At 39.7% G+C, this 24,588-nt stretch overlaps 1 long non-coding RNA gene across 1 annotated transcript in view; it reads right to left on the reverse strand.

Moving 5' to 3' along the window:
• Positions 1–586: 586 nt before the first annotated feature.
• LOC134731584 (uncharacterized) overlaps positions 587–24,588 on the reverse strand; it is a 40,590-nt gene continuing 16,588 nt past the window's right edge. The window contains exons 2-3 of the long non-coding RNA XR_010113990.1: positions 3,035–3,184; positions 587–1,362 (exon numbers count right to left, since the gene is read on the reverse strand). This is a non-coding gene — a long non-coding RNA (uncharacterized lncRNA). The remainder of the gene's footprint in view (positions 1,363–3,034; positions 3,185–24,588) is intronic.

Genomic DNA, 24,588 nt, shown 5'->3' on the forward strand with positions numbered 1-24,588 from the left:
AGCTGTTAAAGGAGGGAGTCATTGAATAGAAGGGAGGAGACTAGATTTGCTGCTCTGTGACCTCCATTTAGTTTGTGCCTAGGCTTGAAGTCAGGCCATTTAAAACTATGCCCAGAGCATTCTTTTATTCATAAGAAGGCCCTACTTCAATGAAACTATTTTACCAACATTAATTGACTGAGCCTAACCTGAGGGAAGGGAAATTGCCAACTTTAACCCTCTCTAGCCTTGCTGTATCACCTGAGTTGGGTGTGAGGGGAAGGGGTGGGGGAAAACAAAATGGAGAATCATTGATGAAGGTCCCAGCCCAGGGACACAGGCTCATTAAAAAACAGGGACCTGATTGTAAGACTGCAGAATGATTTCCCTCCTCCCATACCTTACCACCACAGCAATAAGACTCATATAACAACAGGGAATTACAACTGCATACCTCAGGCCTTATTTAAGAAAAAATCTCTAGGGAAACCCAAAGACAATAGGGGAGGCTAAAACATCAGAGGAAATTTTAATATTAAACATCTACAGCTACAGCACATAGTAAACACAGCCTAACACCTAGCCAGATAAAACATCACACTGAAGGTCTATTTACTTCAGTTCTTTTATCTAGTACATCACATCTGGCTTTCAACAAAAAGTTGCAAGGCATACAAAAGATAAAAAAAAACAACAAAAAACACAAAAACCCAAAAGACAAAAAGCCAAAGCCCACAAACCAAACTCCCTTTCTCTGTGCCCCAAAGAGTTTGAAGGCACAGTAAGCATCAGAACCAGACTCAAATATAGCAGAGATTTTGGAATGATCAGACCTGGAATTTAACATGAATGATGTCCAGGGCTTTTAGTTGTACTTAGCAGGAAGAATAGGAAAAAGTATGTCTTCCATCTTCCTAGAATTGGAACTCTTAATTATAACTTTAAAAAAAGTTTATTCCGTTTCCCTGCATGATCTTTGTGTCCTCTGAGTTCCTGTTTCTGTTTATTTATTTCTATTCCTTCTTTTATATTAAACACTTTTTTCAGAGGAGGGTAATTCCTGGCTGTCCATGCCTATTGAGCATTATAAAACTAAGAAGTTGCTGGGCGCTGTGGCTCACGCCTGTAATCCCAGTGCTTTGGGAGGCCGAGGCAGGTGGATCACAAGGTCAGGAGATCGAGAGCATCCTGGCTGACATGGTGAAACCCCATCTCTACTAAAAACACAAAAGTTAGCTGGGCGTGGTGGCACGTGCCTGTAATCCTAATCCTAGCTACCTGGGAGGCTGAGGCAGGAGAGTCCCTTGAACCAGGAAGTTGGATGTTGCAGTGAGCCGAGATTGCGCCATTGCATTCCAGCCTGGCGACAGAGTGAGACTCCATCTAAAACAAAACAAAACAAAACAAAACAAAACAAAACAAAACAAAACAAAACAAAGAAGTTATGTCAGGGAGAGGAGTGGGACTTTCCGTTCATTGCAAGATTTGGGGGCAGAAATGTAGCCATTTCTTAGGAGAGGTACAAATTTATCAAATGCCAATTTCTGAAAGTCTTTTTTCTTAGGATTATAATTTTTTTTTGTTTGTTTTCACAGAGTCATCATCAAATGTCCTGCCTGGGGTTAAGCCTGGCTTTTAGTCTGGTAGTAGCTGGAAGAGGAAGAAAGTAATGTCCTACTCTTCAGTATTCAGACTTTTACTTAATCTCTCTGCTTTTAGCATAGCCGCTAACCATGCTCTCCCCTCCAGGACTGTGCTATAGTTCCTGTGTTTTATGGACAAAGGCAATAGGGGCAGAGGGCTGCTTTCTTATCTTTCATAATCAGCCCACACAGGTCACAGCTGAGACATCAGTTGTTCCTACAAGAAAGTCAATGTTGGTAGACAATTCTCTACCCCATGATTTCTTGTATTCTAGTGTCTTATGAGTAAAGGCACGGATAGCTTTTGTTCTGGATGATTGATCTTTTCAAGGGTGTTTGTATAGCAGGCAGTGTTGGAAGATAGAGACACTTGTCCCTCTTGGGCAGTAAGAAGATTTGTTTGCTGCCCAGTATAATAAAGATGGTGGCATCCTCCAGGACAAAGGTTAGGGAGGTTTTCTTGTAGCCTCTTTAAAATATTGGGGCATCCTAAGATTGGGGATCCTCAACTGTGATACAAAACCACTACAGGTGCAGTATCTACTTGTGCCATTCCATGTAGCCCCAATGAACGTGAGAGACAAAGCTAATTGATGTAAACACAAAGATCATGCTGCCTGCTGTTCTGGAAATAACAGAGTTCTTTGCCTCTGACCCAAAAGACTCATGTCTTTTGCCAACATACAGAAGTATGCTGTTGAAGTAAACTGTGGAAATACAACTTGTAAGCTTTGAAGTAGGGTAAAATCAAAGAATTTAATTCTGTGATTTTTCTCCAGTGCTACAAAACCATGTGTGGGACTCAGGAATCTTTATGAGTCTACTTGTGTTTCTGTCTTCCTAGCTATCCCACAGAGCTCTTCCTCTTCTGGTCTTGCCACTGTCTTAGTATGCAACTAGAAGACTGGGCCTGAATCCTGTCGCTCTGGGACACACAACCTCTATCTATTTTTCCTGTTCTGGTTTGGGAACACCTTTCTTAAATATGAAAGAAATCCTTCTTCTTTAGTGTTTCTTCAAGTTGTTCCTATTCTCACAAATTCTCATATCCTAAAGATTTAGGTTTTGCAAAACAAAACAGGCCTCTTTGATGTTCGAGTATGAGGCCAAAAAAGGGAAATATAGGGAGAAAAAGGCTGACATAAATTCATATCTCAAAATATTTTTCAGTTGCATTTATCTTGTGTTTGACAAATATCTCTAGTTCTCACTTAACTGTCTTTCTCACATTGCCAGAATTTGAGGAACCCACCACCCTCTTGTGGACTTTCCCATGGGGGTTTAGTAATTATATAATCACGTTCTGAAACCTGTAATGGGGAAAGTGGTAAGAACACTGGAAAACCTTGTCTCTTCCACCCTGAGATCTCTGCAGCCACCCCTCCCTTCCTGCTTTACTCCCGTGTATGTACCAACAGATCTTGCTATTCAGAGGTCTACACAGGGCCAAAGCTTGATACATTCTGGAAGAGTCGGATCCATCAGGCTTCTTCCAAGCAGAGTGGAGTTCTTTGAGGATAAAACAATGGAGAAGCAGGAGGCAGGTGAAGAGCATAGATTTTCTGGGAAAATAAAGCATGAAATGAGGCAGAGATAGTGCAGAGACATTAGGTTCATTTGGCATATTGAGGAGGGGAAAGACTGAAACATCATTCATTGAATTTGAGCAATGTGGGGATTAGGAAGATGGAGAAGAATCATTCATCTCTCATGGCTTCTTGGGGAGGTGACCTCTGACCCCAATCCAGGGTGACCGTGGCAAGAGGGAGTCATTCTTAGAAATCAGCCACTGCTGGAAAAAAGTATGAAAACGAAAGCTGGGAGGAGGATGTTAAAGAGGCTTTTAGTTATGTCATTTTTTTTAATGTCCTTCAACTGGCCCTGTAACTTCCTGAAGGAATAGGTAGGTCTGTGTTATCCTGTTTGACATTACCCATGAAAAAATAAGTCAATGTTTTCCCCATTTCAAATGAGACATTTAGTAATACCACCAAATTTAGGCATTTAGTGAAGATTTTTTTGGTCTATGTTTTGAGAAAAGTTTCAATATTTCAACAGTTAAAATAAACAACTAATTCTGAGCTATTTAATCTGAGTCTCAATTTCCAGATTGTCCTTAAGGCCTTTGGGAAAGTCATCTTCTGTTAGGGATTCCTGCACATGGAGTGATCAGATTTCACTATCTTGAGATATATCCACTTGAGATATATCCTCTAATCCATGAACAGAAAATTGGGCTCTTAACTCGAGCTTAAGTACAGAGAAATGGAAGCACTAATATTGAAATGTGACTAATAAAGTAGAATGAAAATTCTTTATGAGTCTAAATGTCTCCATCTCATCTGTTCTTTTTTCAAATTAAATCAGGTGTATTATACTATTTTTTTAAAAAACTTTTATTTTAGATTCTGGGGTACATGTGTAGGTCTGTTATATTGGTAAACTTGTGTCATGAGGGTTTGATATACAGACTATTTCATCACCCAGGTAATAAGCCTAGTACTCAACAGTTATTTTTTCTGTTCTTCTTCCTCCTCCCACTCTCCACCCTCTGGTAGGGCCACATGTCTGTTGTCCCCTCTTTGTCACCACGTGTTGTCATCATTTAGCTCCCACTTATAAGTGACAACATGTGGTACTTGGTTTTCTGTTCCTGTGTCAGTTTGCTAAGGATAATAGCCTCTAGATCCATCCATGTTCCTGTGAAGGACATGATCTCATTTTTTATATGGCCACATAGTATTCCATGGTGTATATGTACCACATTTTCTTTCTTTTTTGGTCTTCATTTTTAATTTTTATTTTATTATGTGGATTTACACAAAAGTATTGCAGACAAAAGAGAATGCTTAAACACTGTTGGTAGGAGTAGAAATTAGTTTAACAATTATGAAAAACAGTGTGGCAATTCCTGAAAGAACTAAAAACAGAACTACCATTTGACCTAGCAATCTCATTACTGGGTATACATTCAAAGGAATATGAATCATTTTACCACAAAGACACATGCACGTTTATGTTCACTACAGCACTATTCACAATAGCAAAGACATGGATTCAATCTCCGTGACCATCAATGGTAGATTAGATAAAGAAAATGTGTTACATATACACCACGAAATACTATGCAACCATAAAAAAGAACAAGATAATGTCCTTTGCAGGAACATGGATGGAGCTGGAGGCAATTATCCTTACCAAGCTGATGCAGGAACAGAAAACCAAATACTGCATGTACTCATAAGTGGGAGCTAAATAAAGTGGGAGCTAAATGGGAGCTACATAAACACATAGAAGGGAACAACACACACTGGGGCCTATTGAATGGTAGGGGGTAGAAGAAGGGAGAGATTCAGGAAAAATGAAAAGACATACCATATGCATGGCCATTTTAACAATACTGATTCTTCTTATCCTTGAGCATGGAATGTTTTTCCATTTGTGTATGTCATCGCTGATTTCTTTGAGCAGCATTTTGAAATTCTCATTGTAGAGACCTTCCACCTCCCTGATTAGCTAAATTCCTAGGTATTTTATTCTTTTTGTGGTAACTGTAAATGGGATTGTGTTTCTGATGTGGCTCTTGGCTTGGCTGTTGTTGGTGTACAGGAATGCTAGGAATTTTTGTATGTTGATTTTGTATCCTGAAACATTGCTGAAATTATCAGTTTAAGGAGATTTTGGGCAGAGGCTATGGGATTTTCTAGATATATAGAATCATGTCATCTGCAAACAGGGCTAGTCTGACTTCCTGTCTTCCTTTTTGGATGACTTTTACTTCTTTCTCTTGCCTCATTGCTGTGGACAGGACTTCCAATACTATGTTGAATAGGAGTAGTGAGAGAGGACATACTTATCTTGTGCTGGTTTTCAAGGGGAATGCTTCCAGCTTTTGCCCATGCAGTATGATGTTGGCAGTGGGTTTGTCATAGATGGCTCTTATTATTTTGAGGTATGTTCCTTCAATACCTAGTTTATTGAAAGTCTTTAACATGAGTGGATGTTGAATTTTACCTAAAGCCTTTTCTGCATCTACTGAGATTAACCATGTGGTTTTTGTCTGGTTCCATTTATATGATGAATCACATTTATTGAGTTGGGTATGTTGAACCAAACTTGCATCTCAGGAATAAAGCTTACTTGATCGTGGTGGATTAGCTTTTTGACATGCTGCTGCATTTGGTTTGCTAGTATTTTGTTGAGGACTTTTGCATCAATGTTCATCAAGGATATTAGCCTAAAGTTTTCTTTTTCTGTCATGTCTCTGCCAGGTTGTGGTATCAGGATGATGTTGGCCTCATATAATAGTGGGGGATTTTAACATGCCACTGTTATTATTAGACAGATCAATTAGACAGAAAATTAACAAGGATATCCAGGACTTGAACTCAGCTCTAGACCAAGTGGACCTAATAGACATATACAGAACTCTGCACCTGAAATCAACAGATTATACATTCTTGTCAGCACCACATCACATTTATTCTAAAATTGACCACATAATTGGAAGTAAAACACTCCTCAGCAAATGCAAAATAATGGAAATCATGACAAACAGTCTCTCAGACCACAGTGCAATCAAATTAGAACTCAGGATTAAGAAACTCACTCAAAACTGCACAAATATATAGAAACTGAACAACCTGCTCCTGAGTGACTACTGGGTACATAATGAAATGAAGGCAGAAATAAAGATGTTCTTTGAAACCAATGACAACAAAGACACAATGTACCAGAATCTCTGGGACACAGCTAAAGCAGTGTTTAGAGTGACATCTATAGCACTACATGTCCACAAGAGAAAGCAGGAAGAATCTGAAATTGACACCCTAACATCATAATTAAAAGAACTAGAGAAGCAAGAGCAAACAAATTCAAAAGCTACCAGAAGACAAGAAATAACTAAGATCAGAGCAGAACTGAAGGCGATAGAGACACAAAAACCCTTCAAAAAATCAATAAATCTAGGAGCTTGTTTTTTGAAAAGATCAACAAAATAGATAGACCGTTAGCCAGACTAGTAAAGATGAAAAAAGAGAAGAATCAAATAGACACAATAAAAAATGATAAAGGGGATATCACCACCAATCCCACAGAAATATAAACTACCATCAGAGAATAGTATAAACACTTCTATGCCATTAAAATAGAAAATCTAGAAGAAGTGGATAAATTCCTCGACATATACACCCTCCGAAGACTGAAACAGGAAGAAGTCAAATCCCTGAATACACAAATAACAGTTTCTGAAATTGAGGCAATAATTAATAGCCTACCAACCATAAAAAGCCGAGGACCAGACAGATAACACGGCCGAATTCTACCAGAGATACAAAGAGGACCTGGTACCATTCCTTCTGAAACTATTCCAATCAACAGAAGCAGAGAGAATCCTCGCTAACTCATTTTATGAGGCCAGCATCATCCTGATACCAAAACCTAGCAGAGACATAACAAAAAAAGAAAATTTCAGGCCAATATCCCTGATGAACATCCATGCGAAAATCTTCAATGAAATACTGGCAAATAGAATCAGCAGCTCATCAAAAAGCTTATCTACCATGATCAAGTCGGCATCACCCCTGGGAAGAAAGGCTGGTTCAACATATGAAAATCAATAAACATAATCTATCACATAAACAGAACCAATGACAAAAATGACATGATTATCTCAATAGTTGCAGAAAAGGCCTTTGACAAAATTCAACAGCCCTTCATGCTAAAAACTCTCAATAAACTAGGTATTGATGGAACATATTTCAAAATGATGAGCTATTTATGACAAACTCACATCTAATATCATACTGAATGGGCAAAAATGAGAAGCAATCCTTCTGAAAACCAGCACAAGACAAGGATGCCCTCTCTCACCACTCCTATTCAACATAGTATTTGAAGTTCTGGACAGGAAATCAGGCAAGATAAAGAAATAAAGGGTATTAAATTAGGAAAAGAGGAAGTCAAATTGTCTCTCTTTGCAGATGATATGATTGTATATTTAGAAAACTGCATTGTCTCAGCCCAAAATCTCCTTCAGTTGGTAAGCAACTTCAGCAAAGTCTCAGGATAGAAAATCAATGTGCAAAAATTACAAGCATTCCTATACACCAATAATAGACAGAGAGCCAAATCATGAGTGAACTCCCATTCACAATTGCTTCAAAGAGAATAAACTACCTAGGAATTAAACTTACAAGGGATGTGAAGGACCTCTTCAAGGAGAACTACAAACCACTGCTCAAAAAGTAAGAGAGGACACAAAAGAATAGAAAAACATTCCATGCTCATGGATAGGAAGAATCAGTATTATGAAAATGCCCATACTGCCCAAAGTAATTTATAGATTCAATGCTATCCCCATCAAGCTACCATTGACTTTCTTCACAGAATTAGAAACCATTACTTTAAATTTCATATGGAACCAAAAAAGTGCATGCATAACCAAGATAATCCTAAGCAAAAAGAACAAAGCTTGAGGCATCATGCTACCTGACTTCAAACTATATACTACAAGATTACAGTAACAAACAGCATGGTACTGTAATCTGGTACCACAACAGATATATAGACCAATGGAACAGAACAGAGGCCTCAGAAATAACACTACATATCTACAATCATCTGATCTTTGACAAACCTGACAAAAACAAGCAATGGGAAAATGATTCCCTATTTAATAAATGGTGCTGGAAAAACTGGCTAGCCATATGCAGAAAGCTGAAACTGGGTCTCTTCCTTACACCTTATACAAAAATTAACTCCAGATGGATTAAAGACTTAAACATAAGACTTAAAACCATAAAAACCCTACAATAAACCTAGGCAATACCATTCAGGACATAGGCATGGGCAAAGACTTCATGACTAAAATACTAAAAGCAATGGTAGCAGAAGCCAAAATTGACAAATGGGATCTAATTAAACTAAAAAGCTTCTGCACAGCAAAAGAAACCATCATCAGAGTGAATATGAAACCTACAGAATGGGGAAAAAATTTTGCAATCTATCCATCTGACAAAGGGCTAATATACAGAATTTACAAGGAACCTAAAGAAATTTACAAGAAAAAAACAAACAACCCCATCAAAAAGTGGGCAAAGGATATGAACAGACACTTCTCAAAACTAGAGATTTATGCAGCCAACAGACATGAAAAAATGCTCATTATCACTGGCCATCAGAGAAATGCAAATCAAAACCACAATGACATGCCATCTCACGCCAGTTAGAATGGCAATTGTTAAAAAGTCAGGAAACAACAGATGCTGGAGAGGGTGTGGAGAAATAGGAACACTTTTACACTGTTGCTGAGAGTATAAATTAGTTCAACCATTGTGGAAGACAGTGTGGCGATTCCTTAAGGATCTAGAACTGGAAATACCATTTGACCCAGCAATCCTATTACTGGGTATACACCAAAGGATTATAAATCATTCTACTATAAAGACACATGCATACGTATGTTTATTGCAGCACTGTTCACAATACCAAAGACTTGGAACTGACCCAAATGCTCATCAATGATAGACTAGATAAAGAAAATGTGGCACATGTATATGGAATATTATGCAGCTATAAAAAATAATGAGTTCATGTCCTTTGCAGGGACATGGATGAAGCTGGAAACCATCATGCTCAGAAAACCAACACAAGAACAGAAAACCAAACACCACATGTTCTCACTCATAAGTGGGAGTTGAACAATGAAAACATATGGACACAGGCAGAGAAACATCACAGACTGGGGCCTGTTGGGGGGTGGGAGCCTGGGGCACGGATAGTGTTAGGAGAAATACCTAATGTAGATGACAGGTTGATGGGTGTCACAAACCACCATGGCACATGTATACCTGTATTACAAACCTGCCCATTCTGCACATGTACCCCAGAACTTAAAGTTTAATAAAAAAAATGGTGGCCAGGCACAGTGGCTCACACTTGTAATCCCAGCACTTTGAGAGGCTGAGGTAGGTGGATCACCTGAGGTCAGTAGTTTGAGACCAGCCTGACCAACATAGAGAAACCCTATCTCTACTAAAAATACAAAATTAGCTGGGCGTGGTGGTGCATGCCTATAATCATCCCTACTTGGAAGGCTGAGGCAGGAGAATCACTTGAATCTGGGAGGCAGAGGTTGTAGTGAGCCAAGGTCATGCCATTGCACTCCAGCCTAGGCAATAAGTGCAGAACTTTGTCTCAAAAAAAAAAATAATAATAATAATAATTGAAGGAACATCAGCCCACAAATTGAGGAAAAAACAGTGAAATAACTCCGATAACTCAAAGAGCCAGAGGGTCTTCTTTTCTCCAAACCACCACACTAGTTTTCCAGCAAGGGTTCTCAAATAGGCTGAGAATGCTGAAATGAGAGAAATAGAATTCAGAATATGAATAGTAATGAAGATCATTGAGATTCAAGAGAACATGGAAATCCAATCTCAGGAAGCTAAAAATCACAATAAAATGATGCAGGAGCTAACAGATAAAAAAGCCCTTATAGAAAAAAAAAGTGAACAACCTGATAGAGCTGAAAAACACTCTATAAGAATTTCGTAATGCAACCACAAGTGTTAATAGCAGAATAGACCAAGCAGAGGAAAGAATCTCAGAGCTTGAAGACTGTTTTTCTGAAATAAGACAGAGAAGAATAATGAGAAAATAATGAAAAGGAACTAACTTCCAAGAAATATGGAATTAAGTAAAGAGACCTAATCTACAACTCTTTGGTGTCCCTGAAAGAGATGGGGAGAATGGAAACAACTTGGAGAACAAATTTCAGGATATCATCCGTAAGAACTTCGCCAACCTAGATAGAGAGGCCAACATTCAAGTTCAGGAAATACGGAGAACCCCTGCAAAATACTACACAAGGAGATTAGCCCCAAGACACTAATCATCAGATTCTCCAAGATTGAAATGAAAGAAAAAATGTTAAAGGCAGCTAGAGAGAAAGAAGAAATCACTTACAAAAGGAAGCCCATTGGACTAACAGCAAACCTCTCAGTAGAAACCCTGCAAGCCAGAAGAGTTTGGGGGCCTATATTCAAAATTCTTGAAGAAAAGAAATTCCAACCAAGAATTTCATGTCCAGACAAACTAAGTTTCATAAGCAAAGGAGAAATAAGATACTTTTCAGACAGGCAAATGCTGAGAGAATTCATTACCATCAGACCTGCCTTACAAGAGCTCCTGAAAGAAGCACTAAATATGAAAAAGAAAGACCATTAGTAGCCAATACAGAAACACACTTAGTACACAGACCAGTGACACTATAAAGCAATCACACAAACAAGTTGGCACAATAAATAGATAACAACACAATGACAGGATTAAATCCATACATATCCATACTAACCTTGAATGTAAATGGGCTAAATGACCCAATTAGAAGGCACAGAGTAGCAAACTGGATAGACAAGCAAGGCTCAATGGTATGCTGTCTTCAAGAGACCCATCTCACATGCAATGACACCCACAGGCTCAAAATAAAGGGATGGAGAAAAATCTACCAAACAAATGAAAAAAAAAAAAAAAAAGCAGAAGTTGCCATCTTAATTTCAGACAAGACAGACTTTAAATCAACAATGATCAAAAAAACAAAAGAAGGGCATTAAATAATGGTAAAGGGTTCAATTCAACAAGAACACCTAACTATCCTAAATATATTGGGTGAGTGCAAAAGTAATTGTGGTTTTCGCATTGTTGGAATTTGCCATTTGAATTGGAATACATTCTTAAGTAAATGTGGTCATGTTATACATCATTTTAATGGCATTTCTCCCTTTATGGTTTTTTTTTTTTTTTTTTTTTTTTTGCTAAGGACTTATTACTTGCTGTTTATTTTATGTTTATTTTAGATTATGGAAATGTTAAACAAATGGCAAATTCGAGTGATTTTCTTATCCTAGTTCAAAATCGGTCATAAAACACTGAAGGCAACTCACAACATCAACAATGCATTTGGCCCAGGAACTGCTAATGAATATACAATGCAGTGGTGGTTCAAGAAGTTTTGCAAAGGAGCTAAGAGTCTTGAAGATGAGGAGCAGAGTGGCCAGTCATCAGAAGTTGACAACAACCAATTGAGAGCAATCATTGAAGCTGATCCTTTTACAACTAAGTGATGACCAGCTCAGTGGTTGGACTTAGAAGAAGCTCCAAAGCACTTCCCAAAGCCAAACTTGCATCAAAAAAAAAAAAAAAAGGTCATGATCACTGTTTGCTGGTCTGCTGCTGGACCTCCACTACAGCTTTCTGAACCCTGGCAAAACCATTACATCTGAGAAGTATACTCAGCAAATCAATGAGATGCACTGAAAACTGCAATGCCTGCAGCCAGTATTGGTCAACAGAAAGGGCCCGATTCTTCCCCATGACAACACCCAATGGCATGTTCCACAACCAGTGCTTCAAAAGTTGAACAAATTGGGCTATGAAGCTTTGTCCCATCTGCCATATTCACCTGACCTCTTGCCAACTGACTAACACTTCTTCAAGCATCTTGACAACTTTTTGCAGAGAAAACATTTCTACAACCAGCAGGATGCAGAAAATGCTTTCCAGAAGTTCATTGAATCCTGAAGCATGGATTTTTATGCTGCAGAAATAAACAAACTTATTTCTCATTGTTGTATCAATGAGACATATAAAAAATATGTTGATTGTAATGGTTTCTATTTTGATTAATAAAGATATGTTTGAGCCTAGTTACAATTATTTAAAATTTATGATCCAAAACTGCAATGACTTTTGCACCAACCTAAATATATGCACCTAACACGGGAGCACCAGATTCATAAAGTAAGTTTTTGGAGACCTTCGAAGAGACTTAGACTCCCACATAATAATAGTGTGAGAGACTTCTTCACCCCACTGACAGTATTAGATCATCAAGGAAGAAAATTAACAAAGATATTCGGGACCTGATCTCAACACTGGACCAAATGGATCTGATAGACATCTACAGAATTCTCCACCCCAAAACAACAGAATATACGTTCTTCTCATCCACATGGCACATACTCTAAAGTCAACAATGCAATTGAATTTAAGGCAATCCTCAGCAAATTGAAAAAATAAAAATTATACCATCCATACTCTTGAACCACAGCACAATAAAAATAAAATTCAGTATGAGTAAAATTACTCAAAACTATAAATTTACATGGAAGTTAAACCACCTGCTCCTGAATGACTTTTAGGCAAATAGCAAAATTAAGAGAGAAATCAAAAAGTTCTTTAAAACTAATGATAACAAAGATACAACATACCAGAATCTCTGGGACACAAGTAAGGCAGTGTTAAAAGGGAAATTTATAGCACTAAATGTCTACATCAAAAAGTTAGAAAGCTCTTAAATTAACAGTCTAACATCACACTAAAAGAACTACAGAAACGAGAGAAAACTAACCCAAAGCTAACAAAAGGCAATAAATAATTAAAATCAGAGCTGAACTGGAGATTGAGACACAAAAAAAACATTCAAAGCATCGTCCCAGAGGGTCACCCGCCAGATGCCAGCCAGAACTCTCCTGTATGAGGTATCTGTCGGCCCCTGCTGGGAGGTGTCTCCCAGTCAGGAGGCACAGGGGTCAGGGATTCACTTGAGGAGGCAGTCTGTCCCTTATCAGAGCTTGAACGTGGTGCTGGGAGAACCACTACTCTCTTCAGAGCTGTGAGGCAGGGATGTTTAAGTCTGCTGAAGCTGCGCCCATAGCCTCCCCTTCCCCCAGGTGCTCTGTGCCAGGGAGATGGGAGTTTTATCTATAATTCCCTGACTGGGGTTGCTGCTTATTTTTCAGAGATGTCCTGCCCAGAGAGGAGGAATCTAGAGAGGCAGTCAGCCTTGCTCAAAAAATCTAGGTGTTTTCCTGCTGTCTCCTGTCTCTTCAAATTTCATGGGTCTTTTCTTTGCTCCAGACAGGTAATAAAGTCTAGCTTAGAGGTAGCAAGACCCCGGGAGACCAGATTTCTGTAGTTCTCTAACATCACATCCCTATACAAATGCTGCTGAGCAGAGTCCAGACAGTCCTACTCTTCTGGGGAGAATTCTGTGGCCACATCCCTTAATGTCAACACTCCCTGCAGGTCACAGAATAACAGCGATGTGGTAGAGTTCCCCAGGAGCTCCCAGAGTGGAGGACTGGTTCCTTCAATCTTTGAAGTTGTTGTCCTTTTGATGAATTTTTTTCTTTTATTTTGTTTGATGACCTTGGTTGTTTGATTGTGGTATAAGGTGGATTCAGTCTACTGGCTTCATTAGTGGAAGAGTTTAGGGGGCTAAGGCTCAGCTCAGGACTATTGGGCTGTGTGCTCTTACTCTGGGGAATTGGTATCTATTCAGGCTTTGATCTCTGGCTCCTTGAGGCTAGGAACCCAATGGGTTGGAGGGCTTGAGTTACTCCCAGACCACTGGTCACACCACTGTGATAGGTGTGCCAGCCAAAGCACTTTGTAGTGTGGTGGCAGTAAGATCTGTTCTTGTTCTTCCTCCTTCACACATGCCAACGGCAGCAGCAGTGGCAGTGTGGCAGGGTTCATGTTCATTGGTTGTGGCAGGGTGCTAGCAGATGCCAAGGTGCCAGCCTCTGTGCAGATGTTCACAGAAGCGGTGGTGGCAGTACAGCTCATGGGGGCAAGGAGCCCCTGGCAACTGTGCAGGGATTCACACTGGTGGTGGTGTTAGCACAGGGGTGGGCCGCTGGTGGGTGAGTAACTGTGTGCATCTTTTGTTTGCATTCATGCTGGCGGCAGGGTCTGCTCAGGACTAGGGGTGAGTTCACTGTTTTCTGTGCCTAGTTCCATTCTGGTGGCCCTGGCACAGGGGCAGGGCACTGGTGGGAGTGTGTCTGGTGGGCTCTGTTCCCACCAATGCACTGAGGACAATGGTGGTGCAGCAGGGGAAGTGGGGATGGAGGGCACACACACCAGCATAAGTGGCATGGCAGGGTTCACTCGCACATGTGTACTGGCAGGGAAGAGAAGGCTAAGTCTGGCAAAGTGATGGGGGGGGTGGCTGTGGGCAAGTGTCTGAAGGCAGGGCAGCAGGGGGAAGGCTGCAGTGTGGGGAGAGCATGGGCAGGCTGGCGTATGTCCACAGGGCTTCTCTGCTAGAGCACTCCATCAGTCAGGGTTGGTTTGCCAGTGCAGGAGCTATGATGTGGGCCCTCAGGAGGCACCAAGAGGCTGCTCTGCAAGCAGGTGCAGTGTGGCTGGGGCCCTTGGAAAGGCCAGCAGACCAAGGCATGCTCAGGTCAGACTGGCCCCAACTCATGGGCAAGACTGCCCTTCAGAGTTCAGGTCCAACAGTTCCCCTAGGGCTAAAGTCTAAAGTCTCTTATAGAAGCAAGTCAAGCCTAGGGGAATGAGCATTCCTGGCCATGCTCAACCACAGACACTCCCACACCAAGCCCTCTGGCCTCTGCCCTGGCTGGAGTTCTGCCCCTACCACTTCTCTTTCCCTGCCAACTCAAGTGAGTGTCTGTGGTGGTTGAGGGGTCTCCTGCCAGGTTTCCAGGGGTCCACGGCGAGAGTGGGTTGCCCCTTGCCTGTTCAACACACCCCCTCTGCAAGAGTCGTTGGGGGTCAGGAATGAGTCCCGGTGCCTGGTAGCCCCGTACAGGGTTTCCAGGTTACTTCCCCTTCAGCCCATTCCCTGTGTCTTCCTTTTGTCTGCTCTCAATGCCTTCCCTCTGAAGATCTGCTAGAAGTGTCTTCCTGATGACTGGTGTCTTCCTGATGTCTCAGTTGCTTGGTGCCAGATGTTCCTCCTGGCTGCATCTAGTTGGTCATCTTGGAGCAGTAATCACATCTCATCTTTTCAATAGATTTTGGGAATATTTTCCAGGTTTGACTGATATCTAGTCTTTACTTAGTACGCGTCCCAGAGAGGAAAGAAGATGAAATAAACACAGTAATTTGATTTCAGTTCTCTCTAGTGCTCCTAAGCTTCTGAGTCTCCTTGCTCCTTGTCATTGGTGATGAATCTTTAGTGTTGGTCTCCTGCTTTGAACCCAGGTCTGTGGTTCCTACCTCTGTTATAATGTAATTCTCATATATTTTTATGTCAGCAAAATATTTCTCATTATTCTACCTTACTGAGGTCTTGTTCCCCCAGAGGAATGCCAAAGAGAAGAAAAAAAGCCAGTACTTGGGGAAGAAAAATCTTGTCTTGCTTCTCTATGATATCTGGAGTTTGTGTGTTTTCTCCTGAGCCATGGCCAGACAACCTAATAGAAAACAAAGTACTGGCATGTAGGGGAGGCTGTGGAGGGAGCAGAAGAAGGAGGAAGGAGATTTTGTTCTAAGAGGTCTGTATGAGTTTGCTGGGGCAGCCATAACAAAATACCCCAGACTAGACTGGGCGCTGTAGCTTATGCCTGTAATCCCAGCACTTTGGGAGGGTGAGGCGGGTGGATCACCTGAGGTCAGGAGTTCGAGACCAGCCTGGCCAACATGGTGAAACCCTGTCTCTACTAAAAGTACAAAAATTAGCTGGGTGTAGCGGCTCACGCCTGTAGTCCCAGCTACTCAGGAGGCTGAGGCATGAGAATCACTTGAACCCAGGAGGCAGAGGTTGCAGTGAGCCAAGATCATGCCACTGCACTCCAGCTTGGGCAACAGAGTGAGACTGTCTCATTACAGTCTCAATAAATAAATAAATAAATACCCCAGACTAGATGGCTTAAACAACAGAAATGTATTTTCTCACAGTTGTGGAGGCTAGAGGTCTAAGATCAAGGTGTTGGCAGGATTAGTTTCATTCTAAGTCTCTCTCCTTGGCTTGTGGATGGCTGTCTTTTCCCTTTGTCTCCACATGGTCTTCCCTCTTTATGTGTCTGTGTCTTAATTTCCCCTTATTATAAGAACACCAGCCATATTGGATTAGAACCCACCCATAAGAGCTCAATTTATCTTAATTACTTTAAAGTCTCTATCTGAAATATGTGCAGCCACATTCTCAGGTACTGGGGGTTAGGGCTTCAATCCTGTATATGATTTTGGGGGGACAAAGTTCAGCCCATAACAGATGCCTGGGTTGGGGTTTGAGGAAAAATAGGAAACTGGTAAAGCCATGCAGTTTCCTTTGCTTGCTGGGAAGAGAAGAGAAATTCACCTGTCCTAGGTCTGGGGAAATTTTATAACCTTAGGTCTAATAGCTTTACTCACCCCTCTACCAGTAAAATTTAAGAGCCCGAGGCTACATATACATTGCATATAACTTTAAAAATATATTTATAGGAGAGAGGAGGTGGAGAGAAGTAAATATACATTCATCAGAATGCCACCTCCATAGAAGAAAAAGGGCTGAGCTGATAGGTCAGGTAGGATGATTTGTGGTGATGTGAATGCTATGATTTGTGGTGAATGTTTTTTTCTTACAGTGCTACAGAAAGAAATATGTTTTTTTTTTTTCTGGTGTCTTAAAATAGAGATGCTATTGGAGAGCACAGTGACTTTTATATTTTAGATATGAGAAGAATGGACCATTCCAATTACTTTAAATCAGTAGTTCTTCCTGCCTCTAGAGAGTCTGATTTAATTTTCTGGGGCCCCCAGTACTGGTATTTAAAACAATCTCCCCTGGAGATTCTAATGTGTACCTAGAATGGAGGACCAACAAGTATAGTCTCTTGGATTCTCTGCTTCCAGCTTAGTAGAGAGCCGCATGAAGCCCTATAGCATTTGGAAAGGAAGGAAATTCCTCCACCAGAATTCCTACAAAGAGGGAGATGATCTATCCCTGGAGAAATTCTAGGTTGACTTTCCTTTATGACTCACTTAAGGCTTGAGGGACACAAATTTTGTCTTCTTCAGCCTGGTTGAGCAAAAATTAATGGTAAGTTTAGCTGAAGTTTATAAGAATAAAACATGTTTTCTGTTGCTCTTATTAAACATGCATAATGGCCCCTTTCTCACGTATTACAAGTTTATAGAAATGTTTCTGATGCCAGTTTTCCCATTCCTTTGAGGTGGACATTTTCTCCTGTTTCATGTTTTCAGGCTGACTCTACTTTGCAGGAGAGAGGGTCTGAGGGCAAATGCTTCAGCCCTGTGGTGAAGAAGAGAGGAAGCCCTTGTTCCCTAGACATCATCCCATTTCCATCCGGAAAGCACGTTCTTTACCTTCCTTCCAAGTTTCTATACATAAGCTAGGGAAGTCCTGGGCCCACTAGATCCACTGAGACACTGGAGAAAACAAAGAGCAGAGTTTGTGGCAAGTGTGGAAAGGGGATGTGGTGAATTTTCTTTGGGGCAGGAATAGACTTCATGGGACTAGATAACTATGTCACTCCTCTTCTTTCAGCAGTGCATAGACCTTTAGTTTTAAGGGTTAGGAGAGTTTGGGAGCCTTCCTTGAGGAAGTAAGCAATGTCCCCAGCCGAAAATCTAAGACAAGGGACATGTTGCAGTCAGATATTGATTTTGAAGGATTATGGCATTATCTGTTCTTATTATAAATAGGTAAAACAAAATCCTCACTGATATTTGTGGGAGTTGAGATGGGACAAAAACTCTCACCCGGGGTCTTCCTTCATTTTTTCTCTAGCACAGGAACGTTCTTAAATGCAGAGTCACATAAGCTTCCCTTGCACTCTTTTCTCCTAAAAATCATTTTAGTTTCACAGCCATTTTCCTTTATCCCTAGTATTTTGCAAGATTAGTATGTCCTAAGTAGACTTTAAGTTTGAAAAGGCAGTTGTTTATAATGCTGGAAATAAATTTGCACTTTGAAATTAGAAACCCTGGTGTGCTGATTGTGACAAATCCTTGATGATCTCCAGCAGAGGCTCCGCAGAGCCCATTACTGCACAGCCTGGAGCAGAAGGATCCTCTGCGTGGCAAGGGAAGGAGCTTTGCACCAGTAGCCTCTGTCTATGGGAGGTGTTCCTGTCTAAAGGCCAGAGAGTTAGGATCCTTGAGAGAGTCTGAGTGTAAAATAGGGATTATACTTAATGTAACTTTGAAATTCTAAATACTCTATCAGAATCCAACTCCCATTCAGAATATTTGAAATGATCCCTTTCTCTCTGAATCTGGATGTTGGAATGCTTCCCAGATAAATTTGTTGCCTATTTTGGGTTTAATGTTCTCTCCTGCTATCACTGCCAGAAATGTTTTCGGGGCTCAGGTTCTGAGGTTTCACTGCAGTGATGCCTGGATTGTAAGACAGTGGGATTTTCTGCTCACAGGCCTTGGTAATGTTAGGGAGATTTTTTTTCTCTGGGTTTTTGGTAGGAAAAATGCAGTGAAATTGTACTGCTGCTGCCTGCCTTTAATCCATAAAAGCAATCAACTCATTTTTTGTGTGTGGCCATTTTGACAAAGCTACTGTAACCCATGGGAAATTCTGGTTTGGCCTAAAATGAAACCATGAAATGTTTAGACATTTTTTTTTCTCCATTCCTCAATCCTATTCAAATCCTAGGTCTTTTACCTATTCACTTTATCCTATCACCTCCATAGGCTATCATGGAAAAAATTTGCATACAGTATTGGTTAATTTTTTAAACATTTATTTTTTTGACTTGCCTAGCTGTGTAGGAGCAATATATCTGTATTAAATGTTCTATTTCCATTTTTGCTCCAAATTGCAGTCTCCCCCAGGTTTGTGCAGGGAAAGCTAGCTGCCTTTTTAAGGAACTGTCAGCAAAGCCAGAGTCTGTCTGAGATGCTCAGCAAGAGCTGGAGCTTCATAGCTTCCCACATGAGACCAGACCCACAGAGAAGGTGGAGCAATGTCAGCAGCAAGAAGTAGACAAAGAAATTTTGACTTTGGAGAGATCAAGAAAGTTGTTCATCAGTGCTGGTGATGGGAACTTGGGGGTTGACAAGAGGAGTTTAGACTATTTCTTTTCTTCATCCTCATCATTCCTATGGATTTTGTTAAAAATGGTGCATAATTTGAGAAATAAAGCATTCTTTGTTTCCTCATTTGATGAGCCACCTCTGATTCCTGGACAGAAAAGGGATCACAAAAAGTGAACCATTCTTAGACCACATTTATGTTCTGGATTTGCTTTTGAAAGATAATCACACAGTATTGTGAAGCTTCCCTTGCTGTTTTGGGGAAGAATCAGAGAGGAAAGAGTTGAGAGATCTCTAGTTTCTTCAGGTGGTGATAGCTCTCAAAAGGGTGGAGGCTGAGCAATATATAGTGTGATGTTTTCACCCTAAAAAGTTAGGGTTTAGTTTTGTTTTTTTTTTCCCCCTCGACTGTTCTTCAAATTAAGTCAGTAAGTGAGTATAGACAAATAAGCAAAAGTGTCTTGATTTTCATGGAAAGAAAATTTTATTATTTTAACTATTTTACAATGAAAAGTTCAAGTTAACTCTCCTTGTACTGTTTATCCTGGTTCTCTTCTTTCCAGATTTTCAGTGTAAGGAGTATAGGCTTGAACCTTTTATCACTAGTCATGGAAAACAATCCTCCCTCAGGGACATCATTGCTATAGGAGGGAGAATGTGTGACAGACTAAATCCCATCTGGGACATATCCAGGCCTCACCCCAACCCTTGGACAGAGAATTGGGCATTTAATAAAGCTCATATATGGAAGAATGAAAGGACTAATGTAAGTTCAAAATCAATGAAAGTAGATCAAAATTCAGCAGGAGTTCAGCCTAAGTCCTCTCTTTTGCTTACAACTTTTAAAATGAGCTTTTCCTCATTATGAAGAGTGGACATAAAGTAGCTTCTTGCCTTTACGGATCACAGACAGAATCCATAATCAGATTATGCTATCAAATTGTAAAACAGTAATTTTTAATCAATTTTTACAATATATCTGTCCATGAGATTTTAATCTTTTCGCCTTCCCCTTCCAACACATCATTAAAATGAGACCATTGAGATTCCTCTATCCTTGTAGAAATACCAACTTCGGTCAGCTTTAATCATAGACCAATGGTATATTTACAGAGAAACATCAAGGTCAAGAATCAAGTGTGTTCTAGTCCCAGAACCTGGATTTTTTTCCTTTCTTTTTTAAATTTTAATTTTGTGGGTATATTATAGGTGTATTGAACCTGGATTTTCATGGTGAGACTTTTCTTTTTAAAAAATAACACATTATTATTTATGAAACTAAAGAACTAAAAAGCATGCTCAACAACAACAACCACCACATAATATTGGAAAAAGAAAACGGAAGGACACAACGAAAAATCTCTCCAGGGAAATCTTTGTAGGATGGCTTATTCTGAATATAGTGTCTTGTTACAGCTCCTAGATACCCGCAGGAAGTGCAGGGCAGTGTGAAGGCAGATTCAGTGGTAGGAAGGAGGAATTCTGTTCTTCTTGATTGTTTTTTTTAAATTTCAGTAATTTTTTAGGGAATAGGTGATGTTTGGTTACATGAGTAAGTTCTTTAGTGAGGATTTCTGAGGTTTTGGTGCACCCATCCCCTGAGCGGTGTACGCTGTACCCAATGTGTAGTCTTTTACCCCTCACCCACCTCACACCCTTTCCCTCAAGTCCGCAAAGTCCATTGTATCATCCTTATGCCTTTGCATCCTCAAAGCTTAGCTCCCATTTATGAATGATAAAATACGATGTGTGATTTTCCATTCCTGAATTTCTTCACTTAGAATAATGGTCTTCGATTTCATCCAGGTTGCTGTGAATGTGAATGCCATTATTTCATTCCATATATATATATACATCACAATTTTCTTATCTACTTGTTGATTTATGGACATTTGGGCTGGTTCTATATTTTTGGCAATTGTGAATTGTGCTGCTATAAACATGCATGTGCAAGTATCTTTTCATAAAATGACTTCTTTTCCTCTAGGTAGACACCCAGCAGTGGACTGCTGGATCAAATTGTAGTTCTACTTTTGGTTCTTTAAGGAATCTCCACACTGTTTTGCATAGTGACTGTAGTAGTTTACATTCCCTTTTTACCACATCCACGCCAACATCTATTATCTTTTGATTTTTTTATTATGGCCATTCCTTTTTTTTTTTTTTTTTGAGGCTGAGTCTCGCTTTGTCACCCAGGCTGGAGTGCAATGGCACAATCTCGGCTCACTGCAAGCTCCACCTCCCAGGTTTATGCCATTCTCCTACCTCAGCCTCCCAAGTAGCTGGGACTACAGGTGCCCACCACCACTCCCGGCTAATTTTTTGTATTTTTAGTAGAGACGGGGTTTCACCGTGTTAGCCAGGATGGTCTTGATCTCCTGACCTCGTGATCCGCCCACCTTGGTCTCCCAAAGTGCTGGGATTACAGGCGTGAGCCACCACGCCCGGTCTGATTATGGCCATTCTTGCAGGAGTAAGGTGGTATCACATTGTGGTTTTGATTTGCATTTCCTTTATAATTACTGATTATGAGCATTTTTTCCTATGTTTGGTGGCCATTTGTCTATCTTCTTTTGAGAATTGTCTATTCATGTCCTTAGCCCACTTTTTGATAGAATTGTTTGTTTTTTTTTCTTGCTGATTTCTTTTGAGTTCCTTGTAGATTACTGTTATTAGTCCTTTGTCAGATTTATCAACTGCAAAATTTTTCTCCCACTCTGTGGGTTGTCTGTTTATTCTGCTGATTGTATTTTTTCTGTGCAGAAGCTTTTAGCTTCGTTAAGTCTCATCTGTTTATCTTTGTTTTTATTGCATTTGCTTTTGGGTTCTTGGTCATGAAGTCTTTGCCTAAGCCAATGTCTAGAAGGGTTTTTACAATGTTATCTTCTGGAATTTTTATGGTTTCAGGTTTTAGATTTAAGTCTTTCGTCCATCTTGAATTGATTTTCATATAAGGTGGGAGATGAGGACCCAGTTTCCTTCTTCTACATGTGGCTTGCCAACTATCCCAGCACTATTTGTTGAATAGGGTATCCTTTTCCCACTTTTTTGGTTGCTTTGTCAAAGATTAGTGGGCTGTATATATTTGACTTTATCGTTGGGTTCTCTATTTTGTTCCATTGGTTTATGTGTCTATTTTTATAACAGTATCATGCTGTTTTGCTGACTATAGCCTTATAGAATAAAGTAAGATAATGTGATGCTTCAAGGTTTGTTCTCTTTGCTGAGTCTTGCTTTGGCTCTGTGGGCTCTTTCTTGGTTCCGTATGAATTTTAGGATTGGTTTTTCTAGTTTTGTGAAGAATAACAGTGATATTTTGATGGAAATTGCATAAATTTGTAGATTGCTTTTGGCAGTACAGTCATTTTCACCATATTGATTCTACCCATCCATGAGCATGGGATATGTTTCCATTTTTTTCTGTCATCTATGATTTCTTTCAGCAGTGTTTTGTAGTTTTCCTTGCAGAGGTCTTTCACCTCCTTGTTAGGTATATGCCTAAGTATCTTATTTTATTTTATGCAGCTATTGTGAAAGGGATCGAGTTGTCGATTTGGGTCTCAGCTTGGTTGCTATTGCTGTATAGCATAGCTACTGAGTTGTGTACATTAATTTTGTATCCTGAAACTTTACTGAATTTTAAAAAATCAGATCTAGGTGCTTTTTGAAGGAGTCTTTAGGGTTTTCTAGGTATGCGGTCATATCACCAGCAAACAGCGACAGTTGGACTTCCTCTTTATTGATTTGGATGCCCTTTATTTCTTTCTCTTGTCTGATTGCTCTGAGTAGGACTTCCAGTACTATGTTGAATAGAGGTGGTGAGAGTGGGCATCCTTGTTTTTTTCCAGTGTTCAGGGGGAATGCTTTTAACTTTTCCTCATTTAGCACTATGTTGGCTGTGGGTTTGTCATAGATGGCTTTTATTACATTAAGGTATGTCCCTTCTATATTGATTTTGCTGAAGGTTTTAAGCAAAAAGTGATGCTGGATTTTGTCAAATGCTTTTTCTGTGTCTATTGAGATGATTATGTTATTTGTTTTAAATTCTGTTTCTGCTTATGTGTTTATAAATTCTATTTATTGACTTGCAGATGTTGAACCAACCCTGCATTCCTGGTATGAAACCCACTTGATCATGGTGAATTATCTTTTTGATATGCTGTTGGATTCCGTTAGCTAGTATTTTCTTTTTTTTAACTTTTGCATCTATATTCATCAAGGATATTGGCCTGTAGTTTTCTTTTATGGTTATGTCCTTTCTTGGTTTTGGTATTAGGGTGATACTGGCTTCACAGAATGATTTTGGGAGAATTCCCTCTTTCTCTATCTTGTGGAATAGTGTCAGTAGGATTGGTACCAATTATTCTTTGAATGTCTGATAGAATTCAGCAGTGAATCTGTCTGGTCCTGGACTTTTTTTTATTGGCAATTTTTCAATTACTATTTCAATCTCACTTCTTGCTATTGGTCTGTTCTGAGTTGCTATTTCTTCCTGGTTTAATCTAGGAGAGTTATATATTTCCAGGAATTTATCCATCTCCTCTAGGCTTTCTAGTTTATGCACTTAAAGGTATTCATAAGAGTCTTGAATGATCTTTTGTGTATCTGTGGAATGAGTTGTAATATCTCCCATTTTGTTTCTAGTTGAGCTTATTTGGATCTTCTCTTTTTTTTTTTTTTTTGGTTAATCTTGCCAATGGTCTATCAATTTTTTTTATCTTTTCAAAGAACCAGTTTTTTGTTTCATTTATCTTTTGTATTTTTTGTTTGTTTCAATTTTATTTAGTTCTGCTCTGATCTTTGTTATTTATTTTCTTTTGCTGGGCTTGGGTATGGCTTGTTCTTGTTTTTCTAGTTCCTTGAGGTGTGACCTTAGGTTGTCTATTTGTGCTCTTTCAGACTTTTTTATGTAGGCATTTAATTCTATGAATTTTCCTCTTAGCACAACCTTTGCTATATCCCAGAGGTTTTGATAGATTGTGTCACTATTAGCATTCAGTTCAAAGAATTTTTTAATTTCCACCTTGATTTCATTGTTGACCCAACAATCATTTAGGAGCAGTTTGTTTAATTTCCATGTATGTGCGTGGTTTTGAGCGTTCATTTTGGAGTTGATTTCCAATTTTATTCCACTGTGGTCTGAGCGAGTACTTGATAT

This window comes from Symphalangus syndactylus, chromosome 10 (assembly GCF_028878055.3).
Source record: "Symphalangus syndactylus isolate Jambi chromosome 10, NHGRI_mSymSyn1-v2.1_pri, whole genome shotgun sequence".
NCBI lineage: Eukaryota > Metazoa > Chordata > Mammalia > Primates > Hylobatidae > Symphalangus > Symphalangus syndactylus.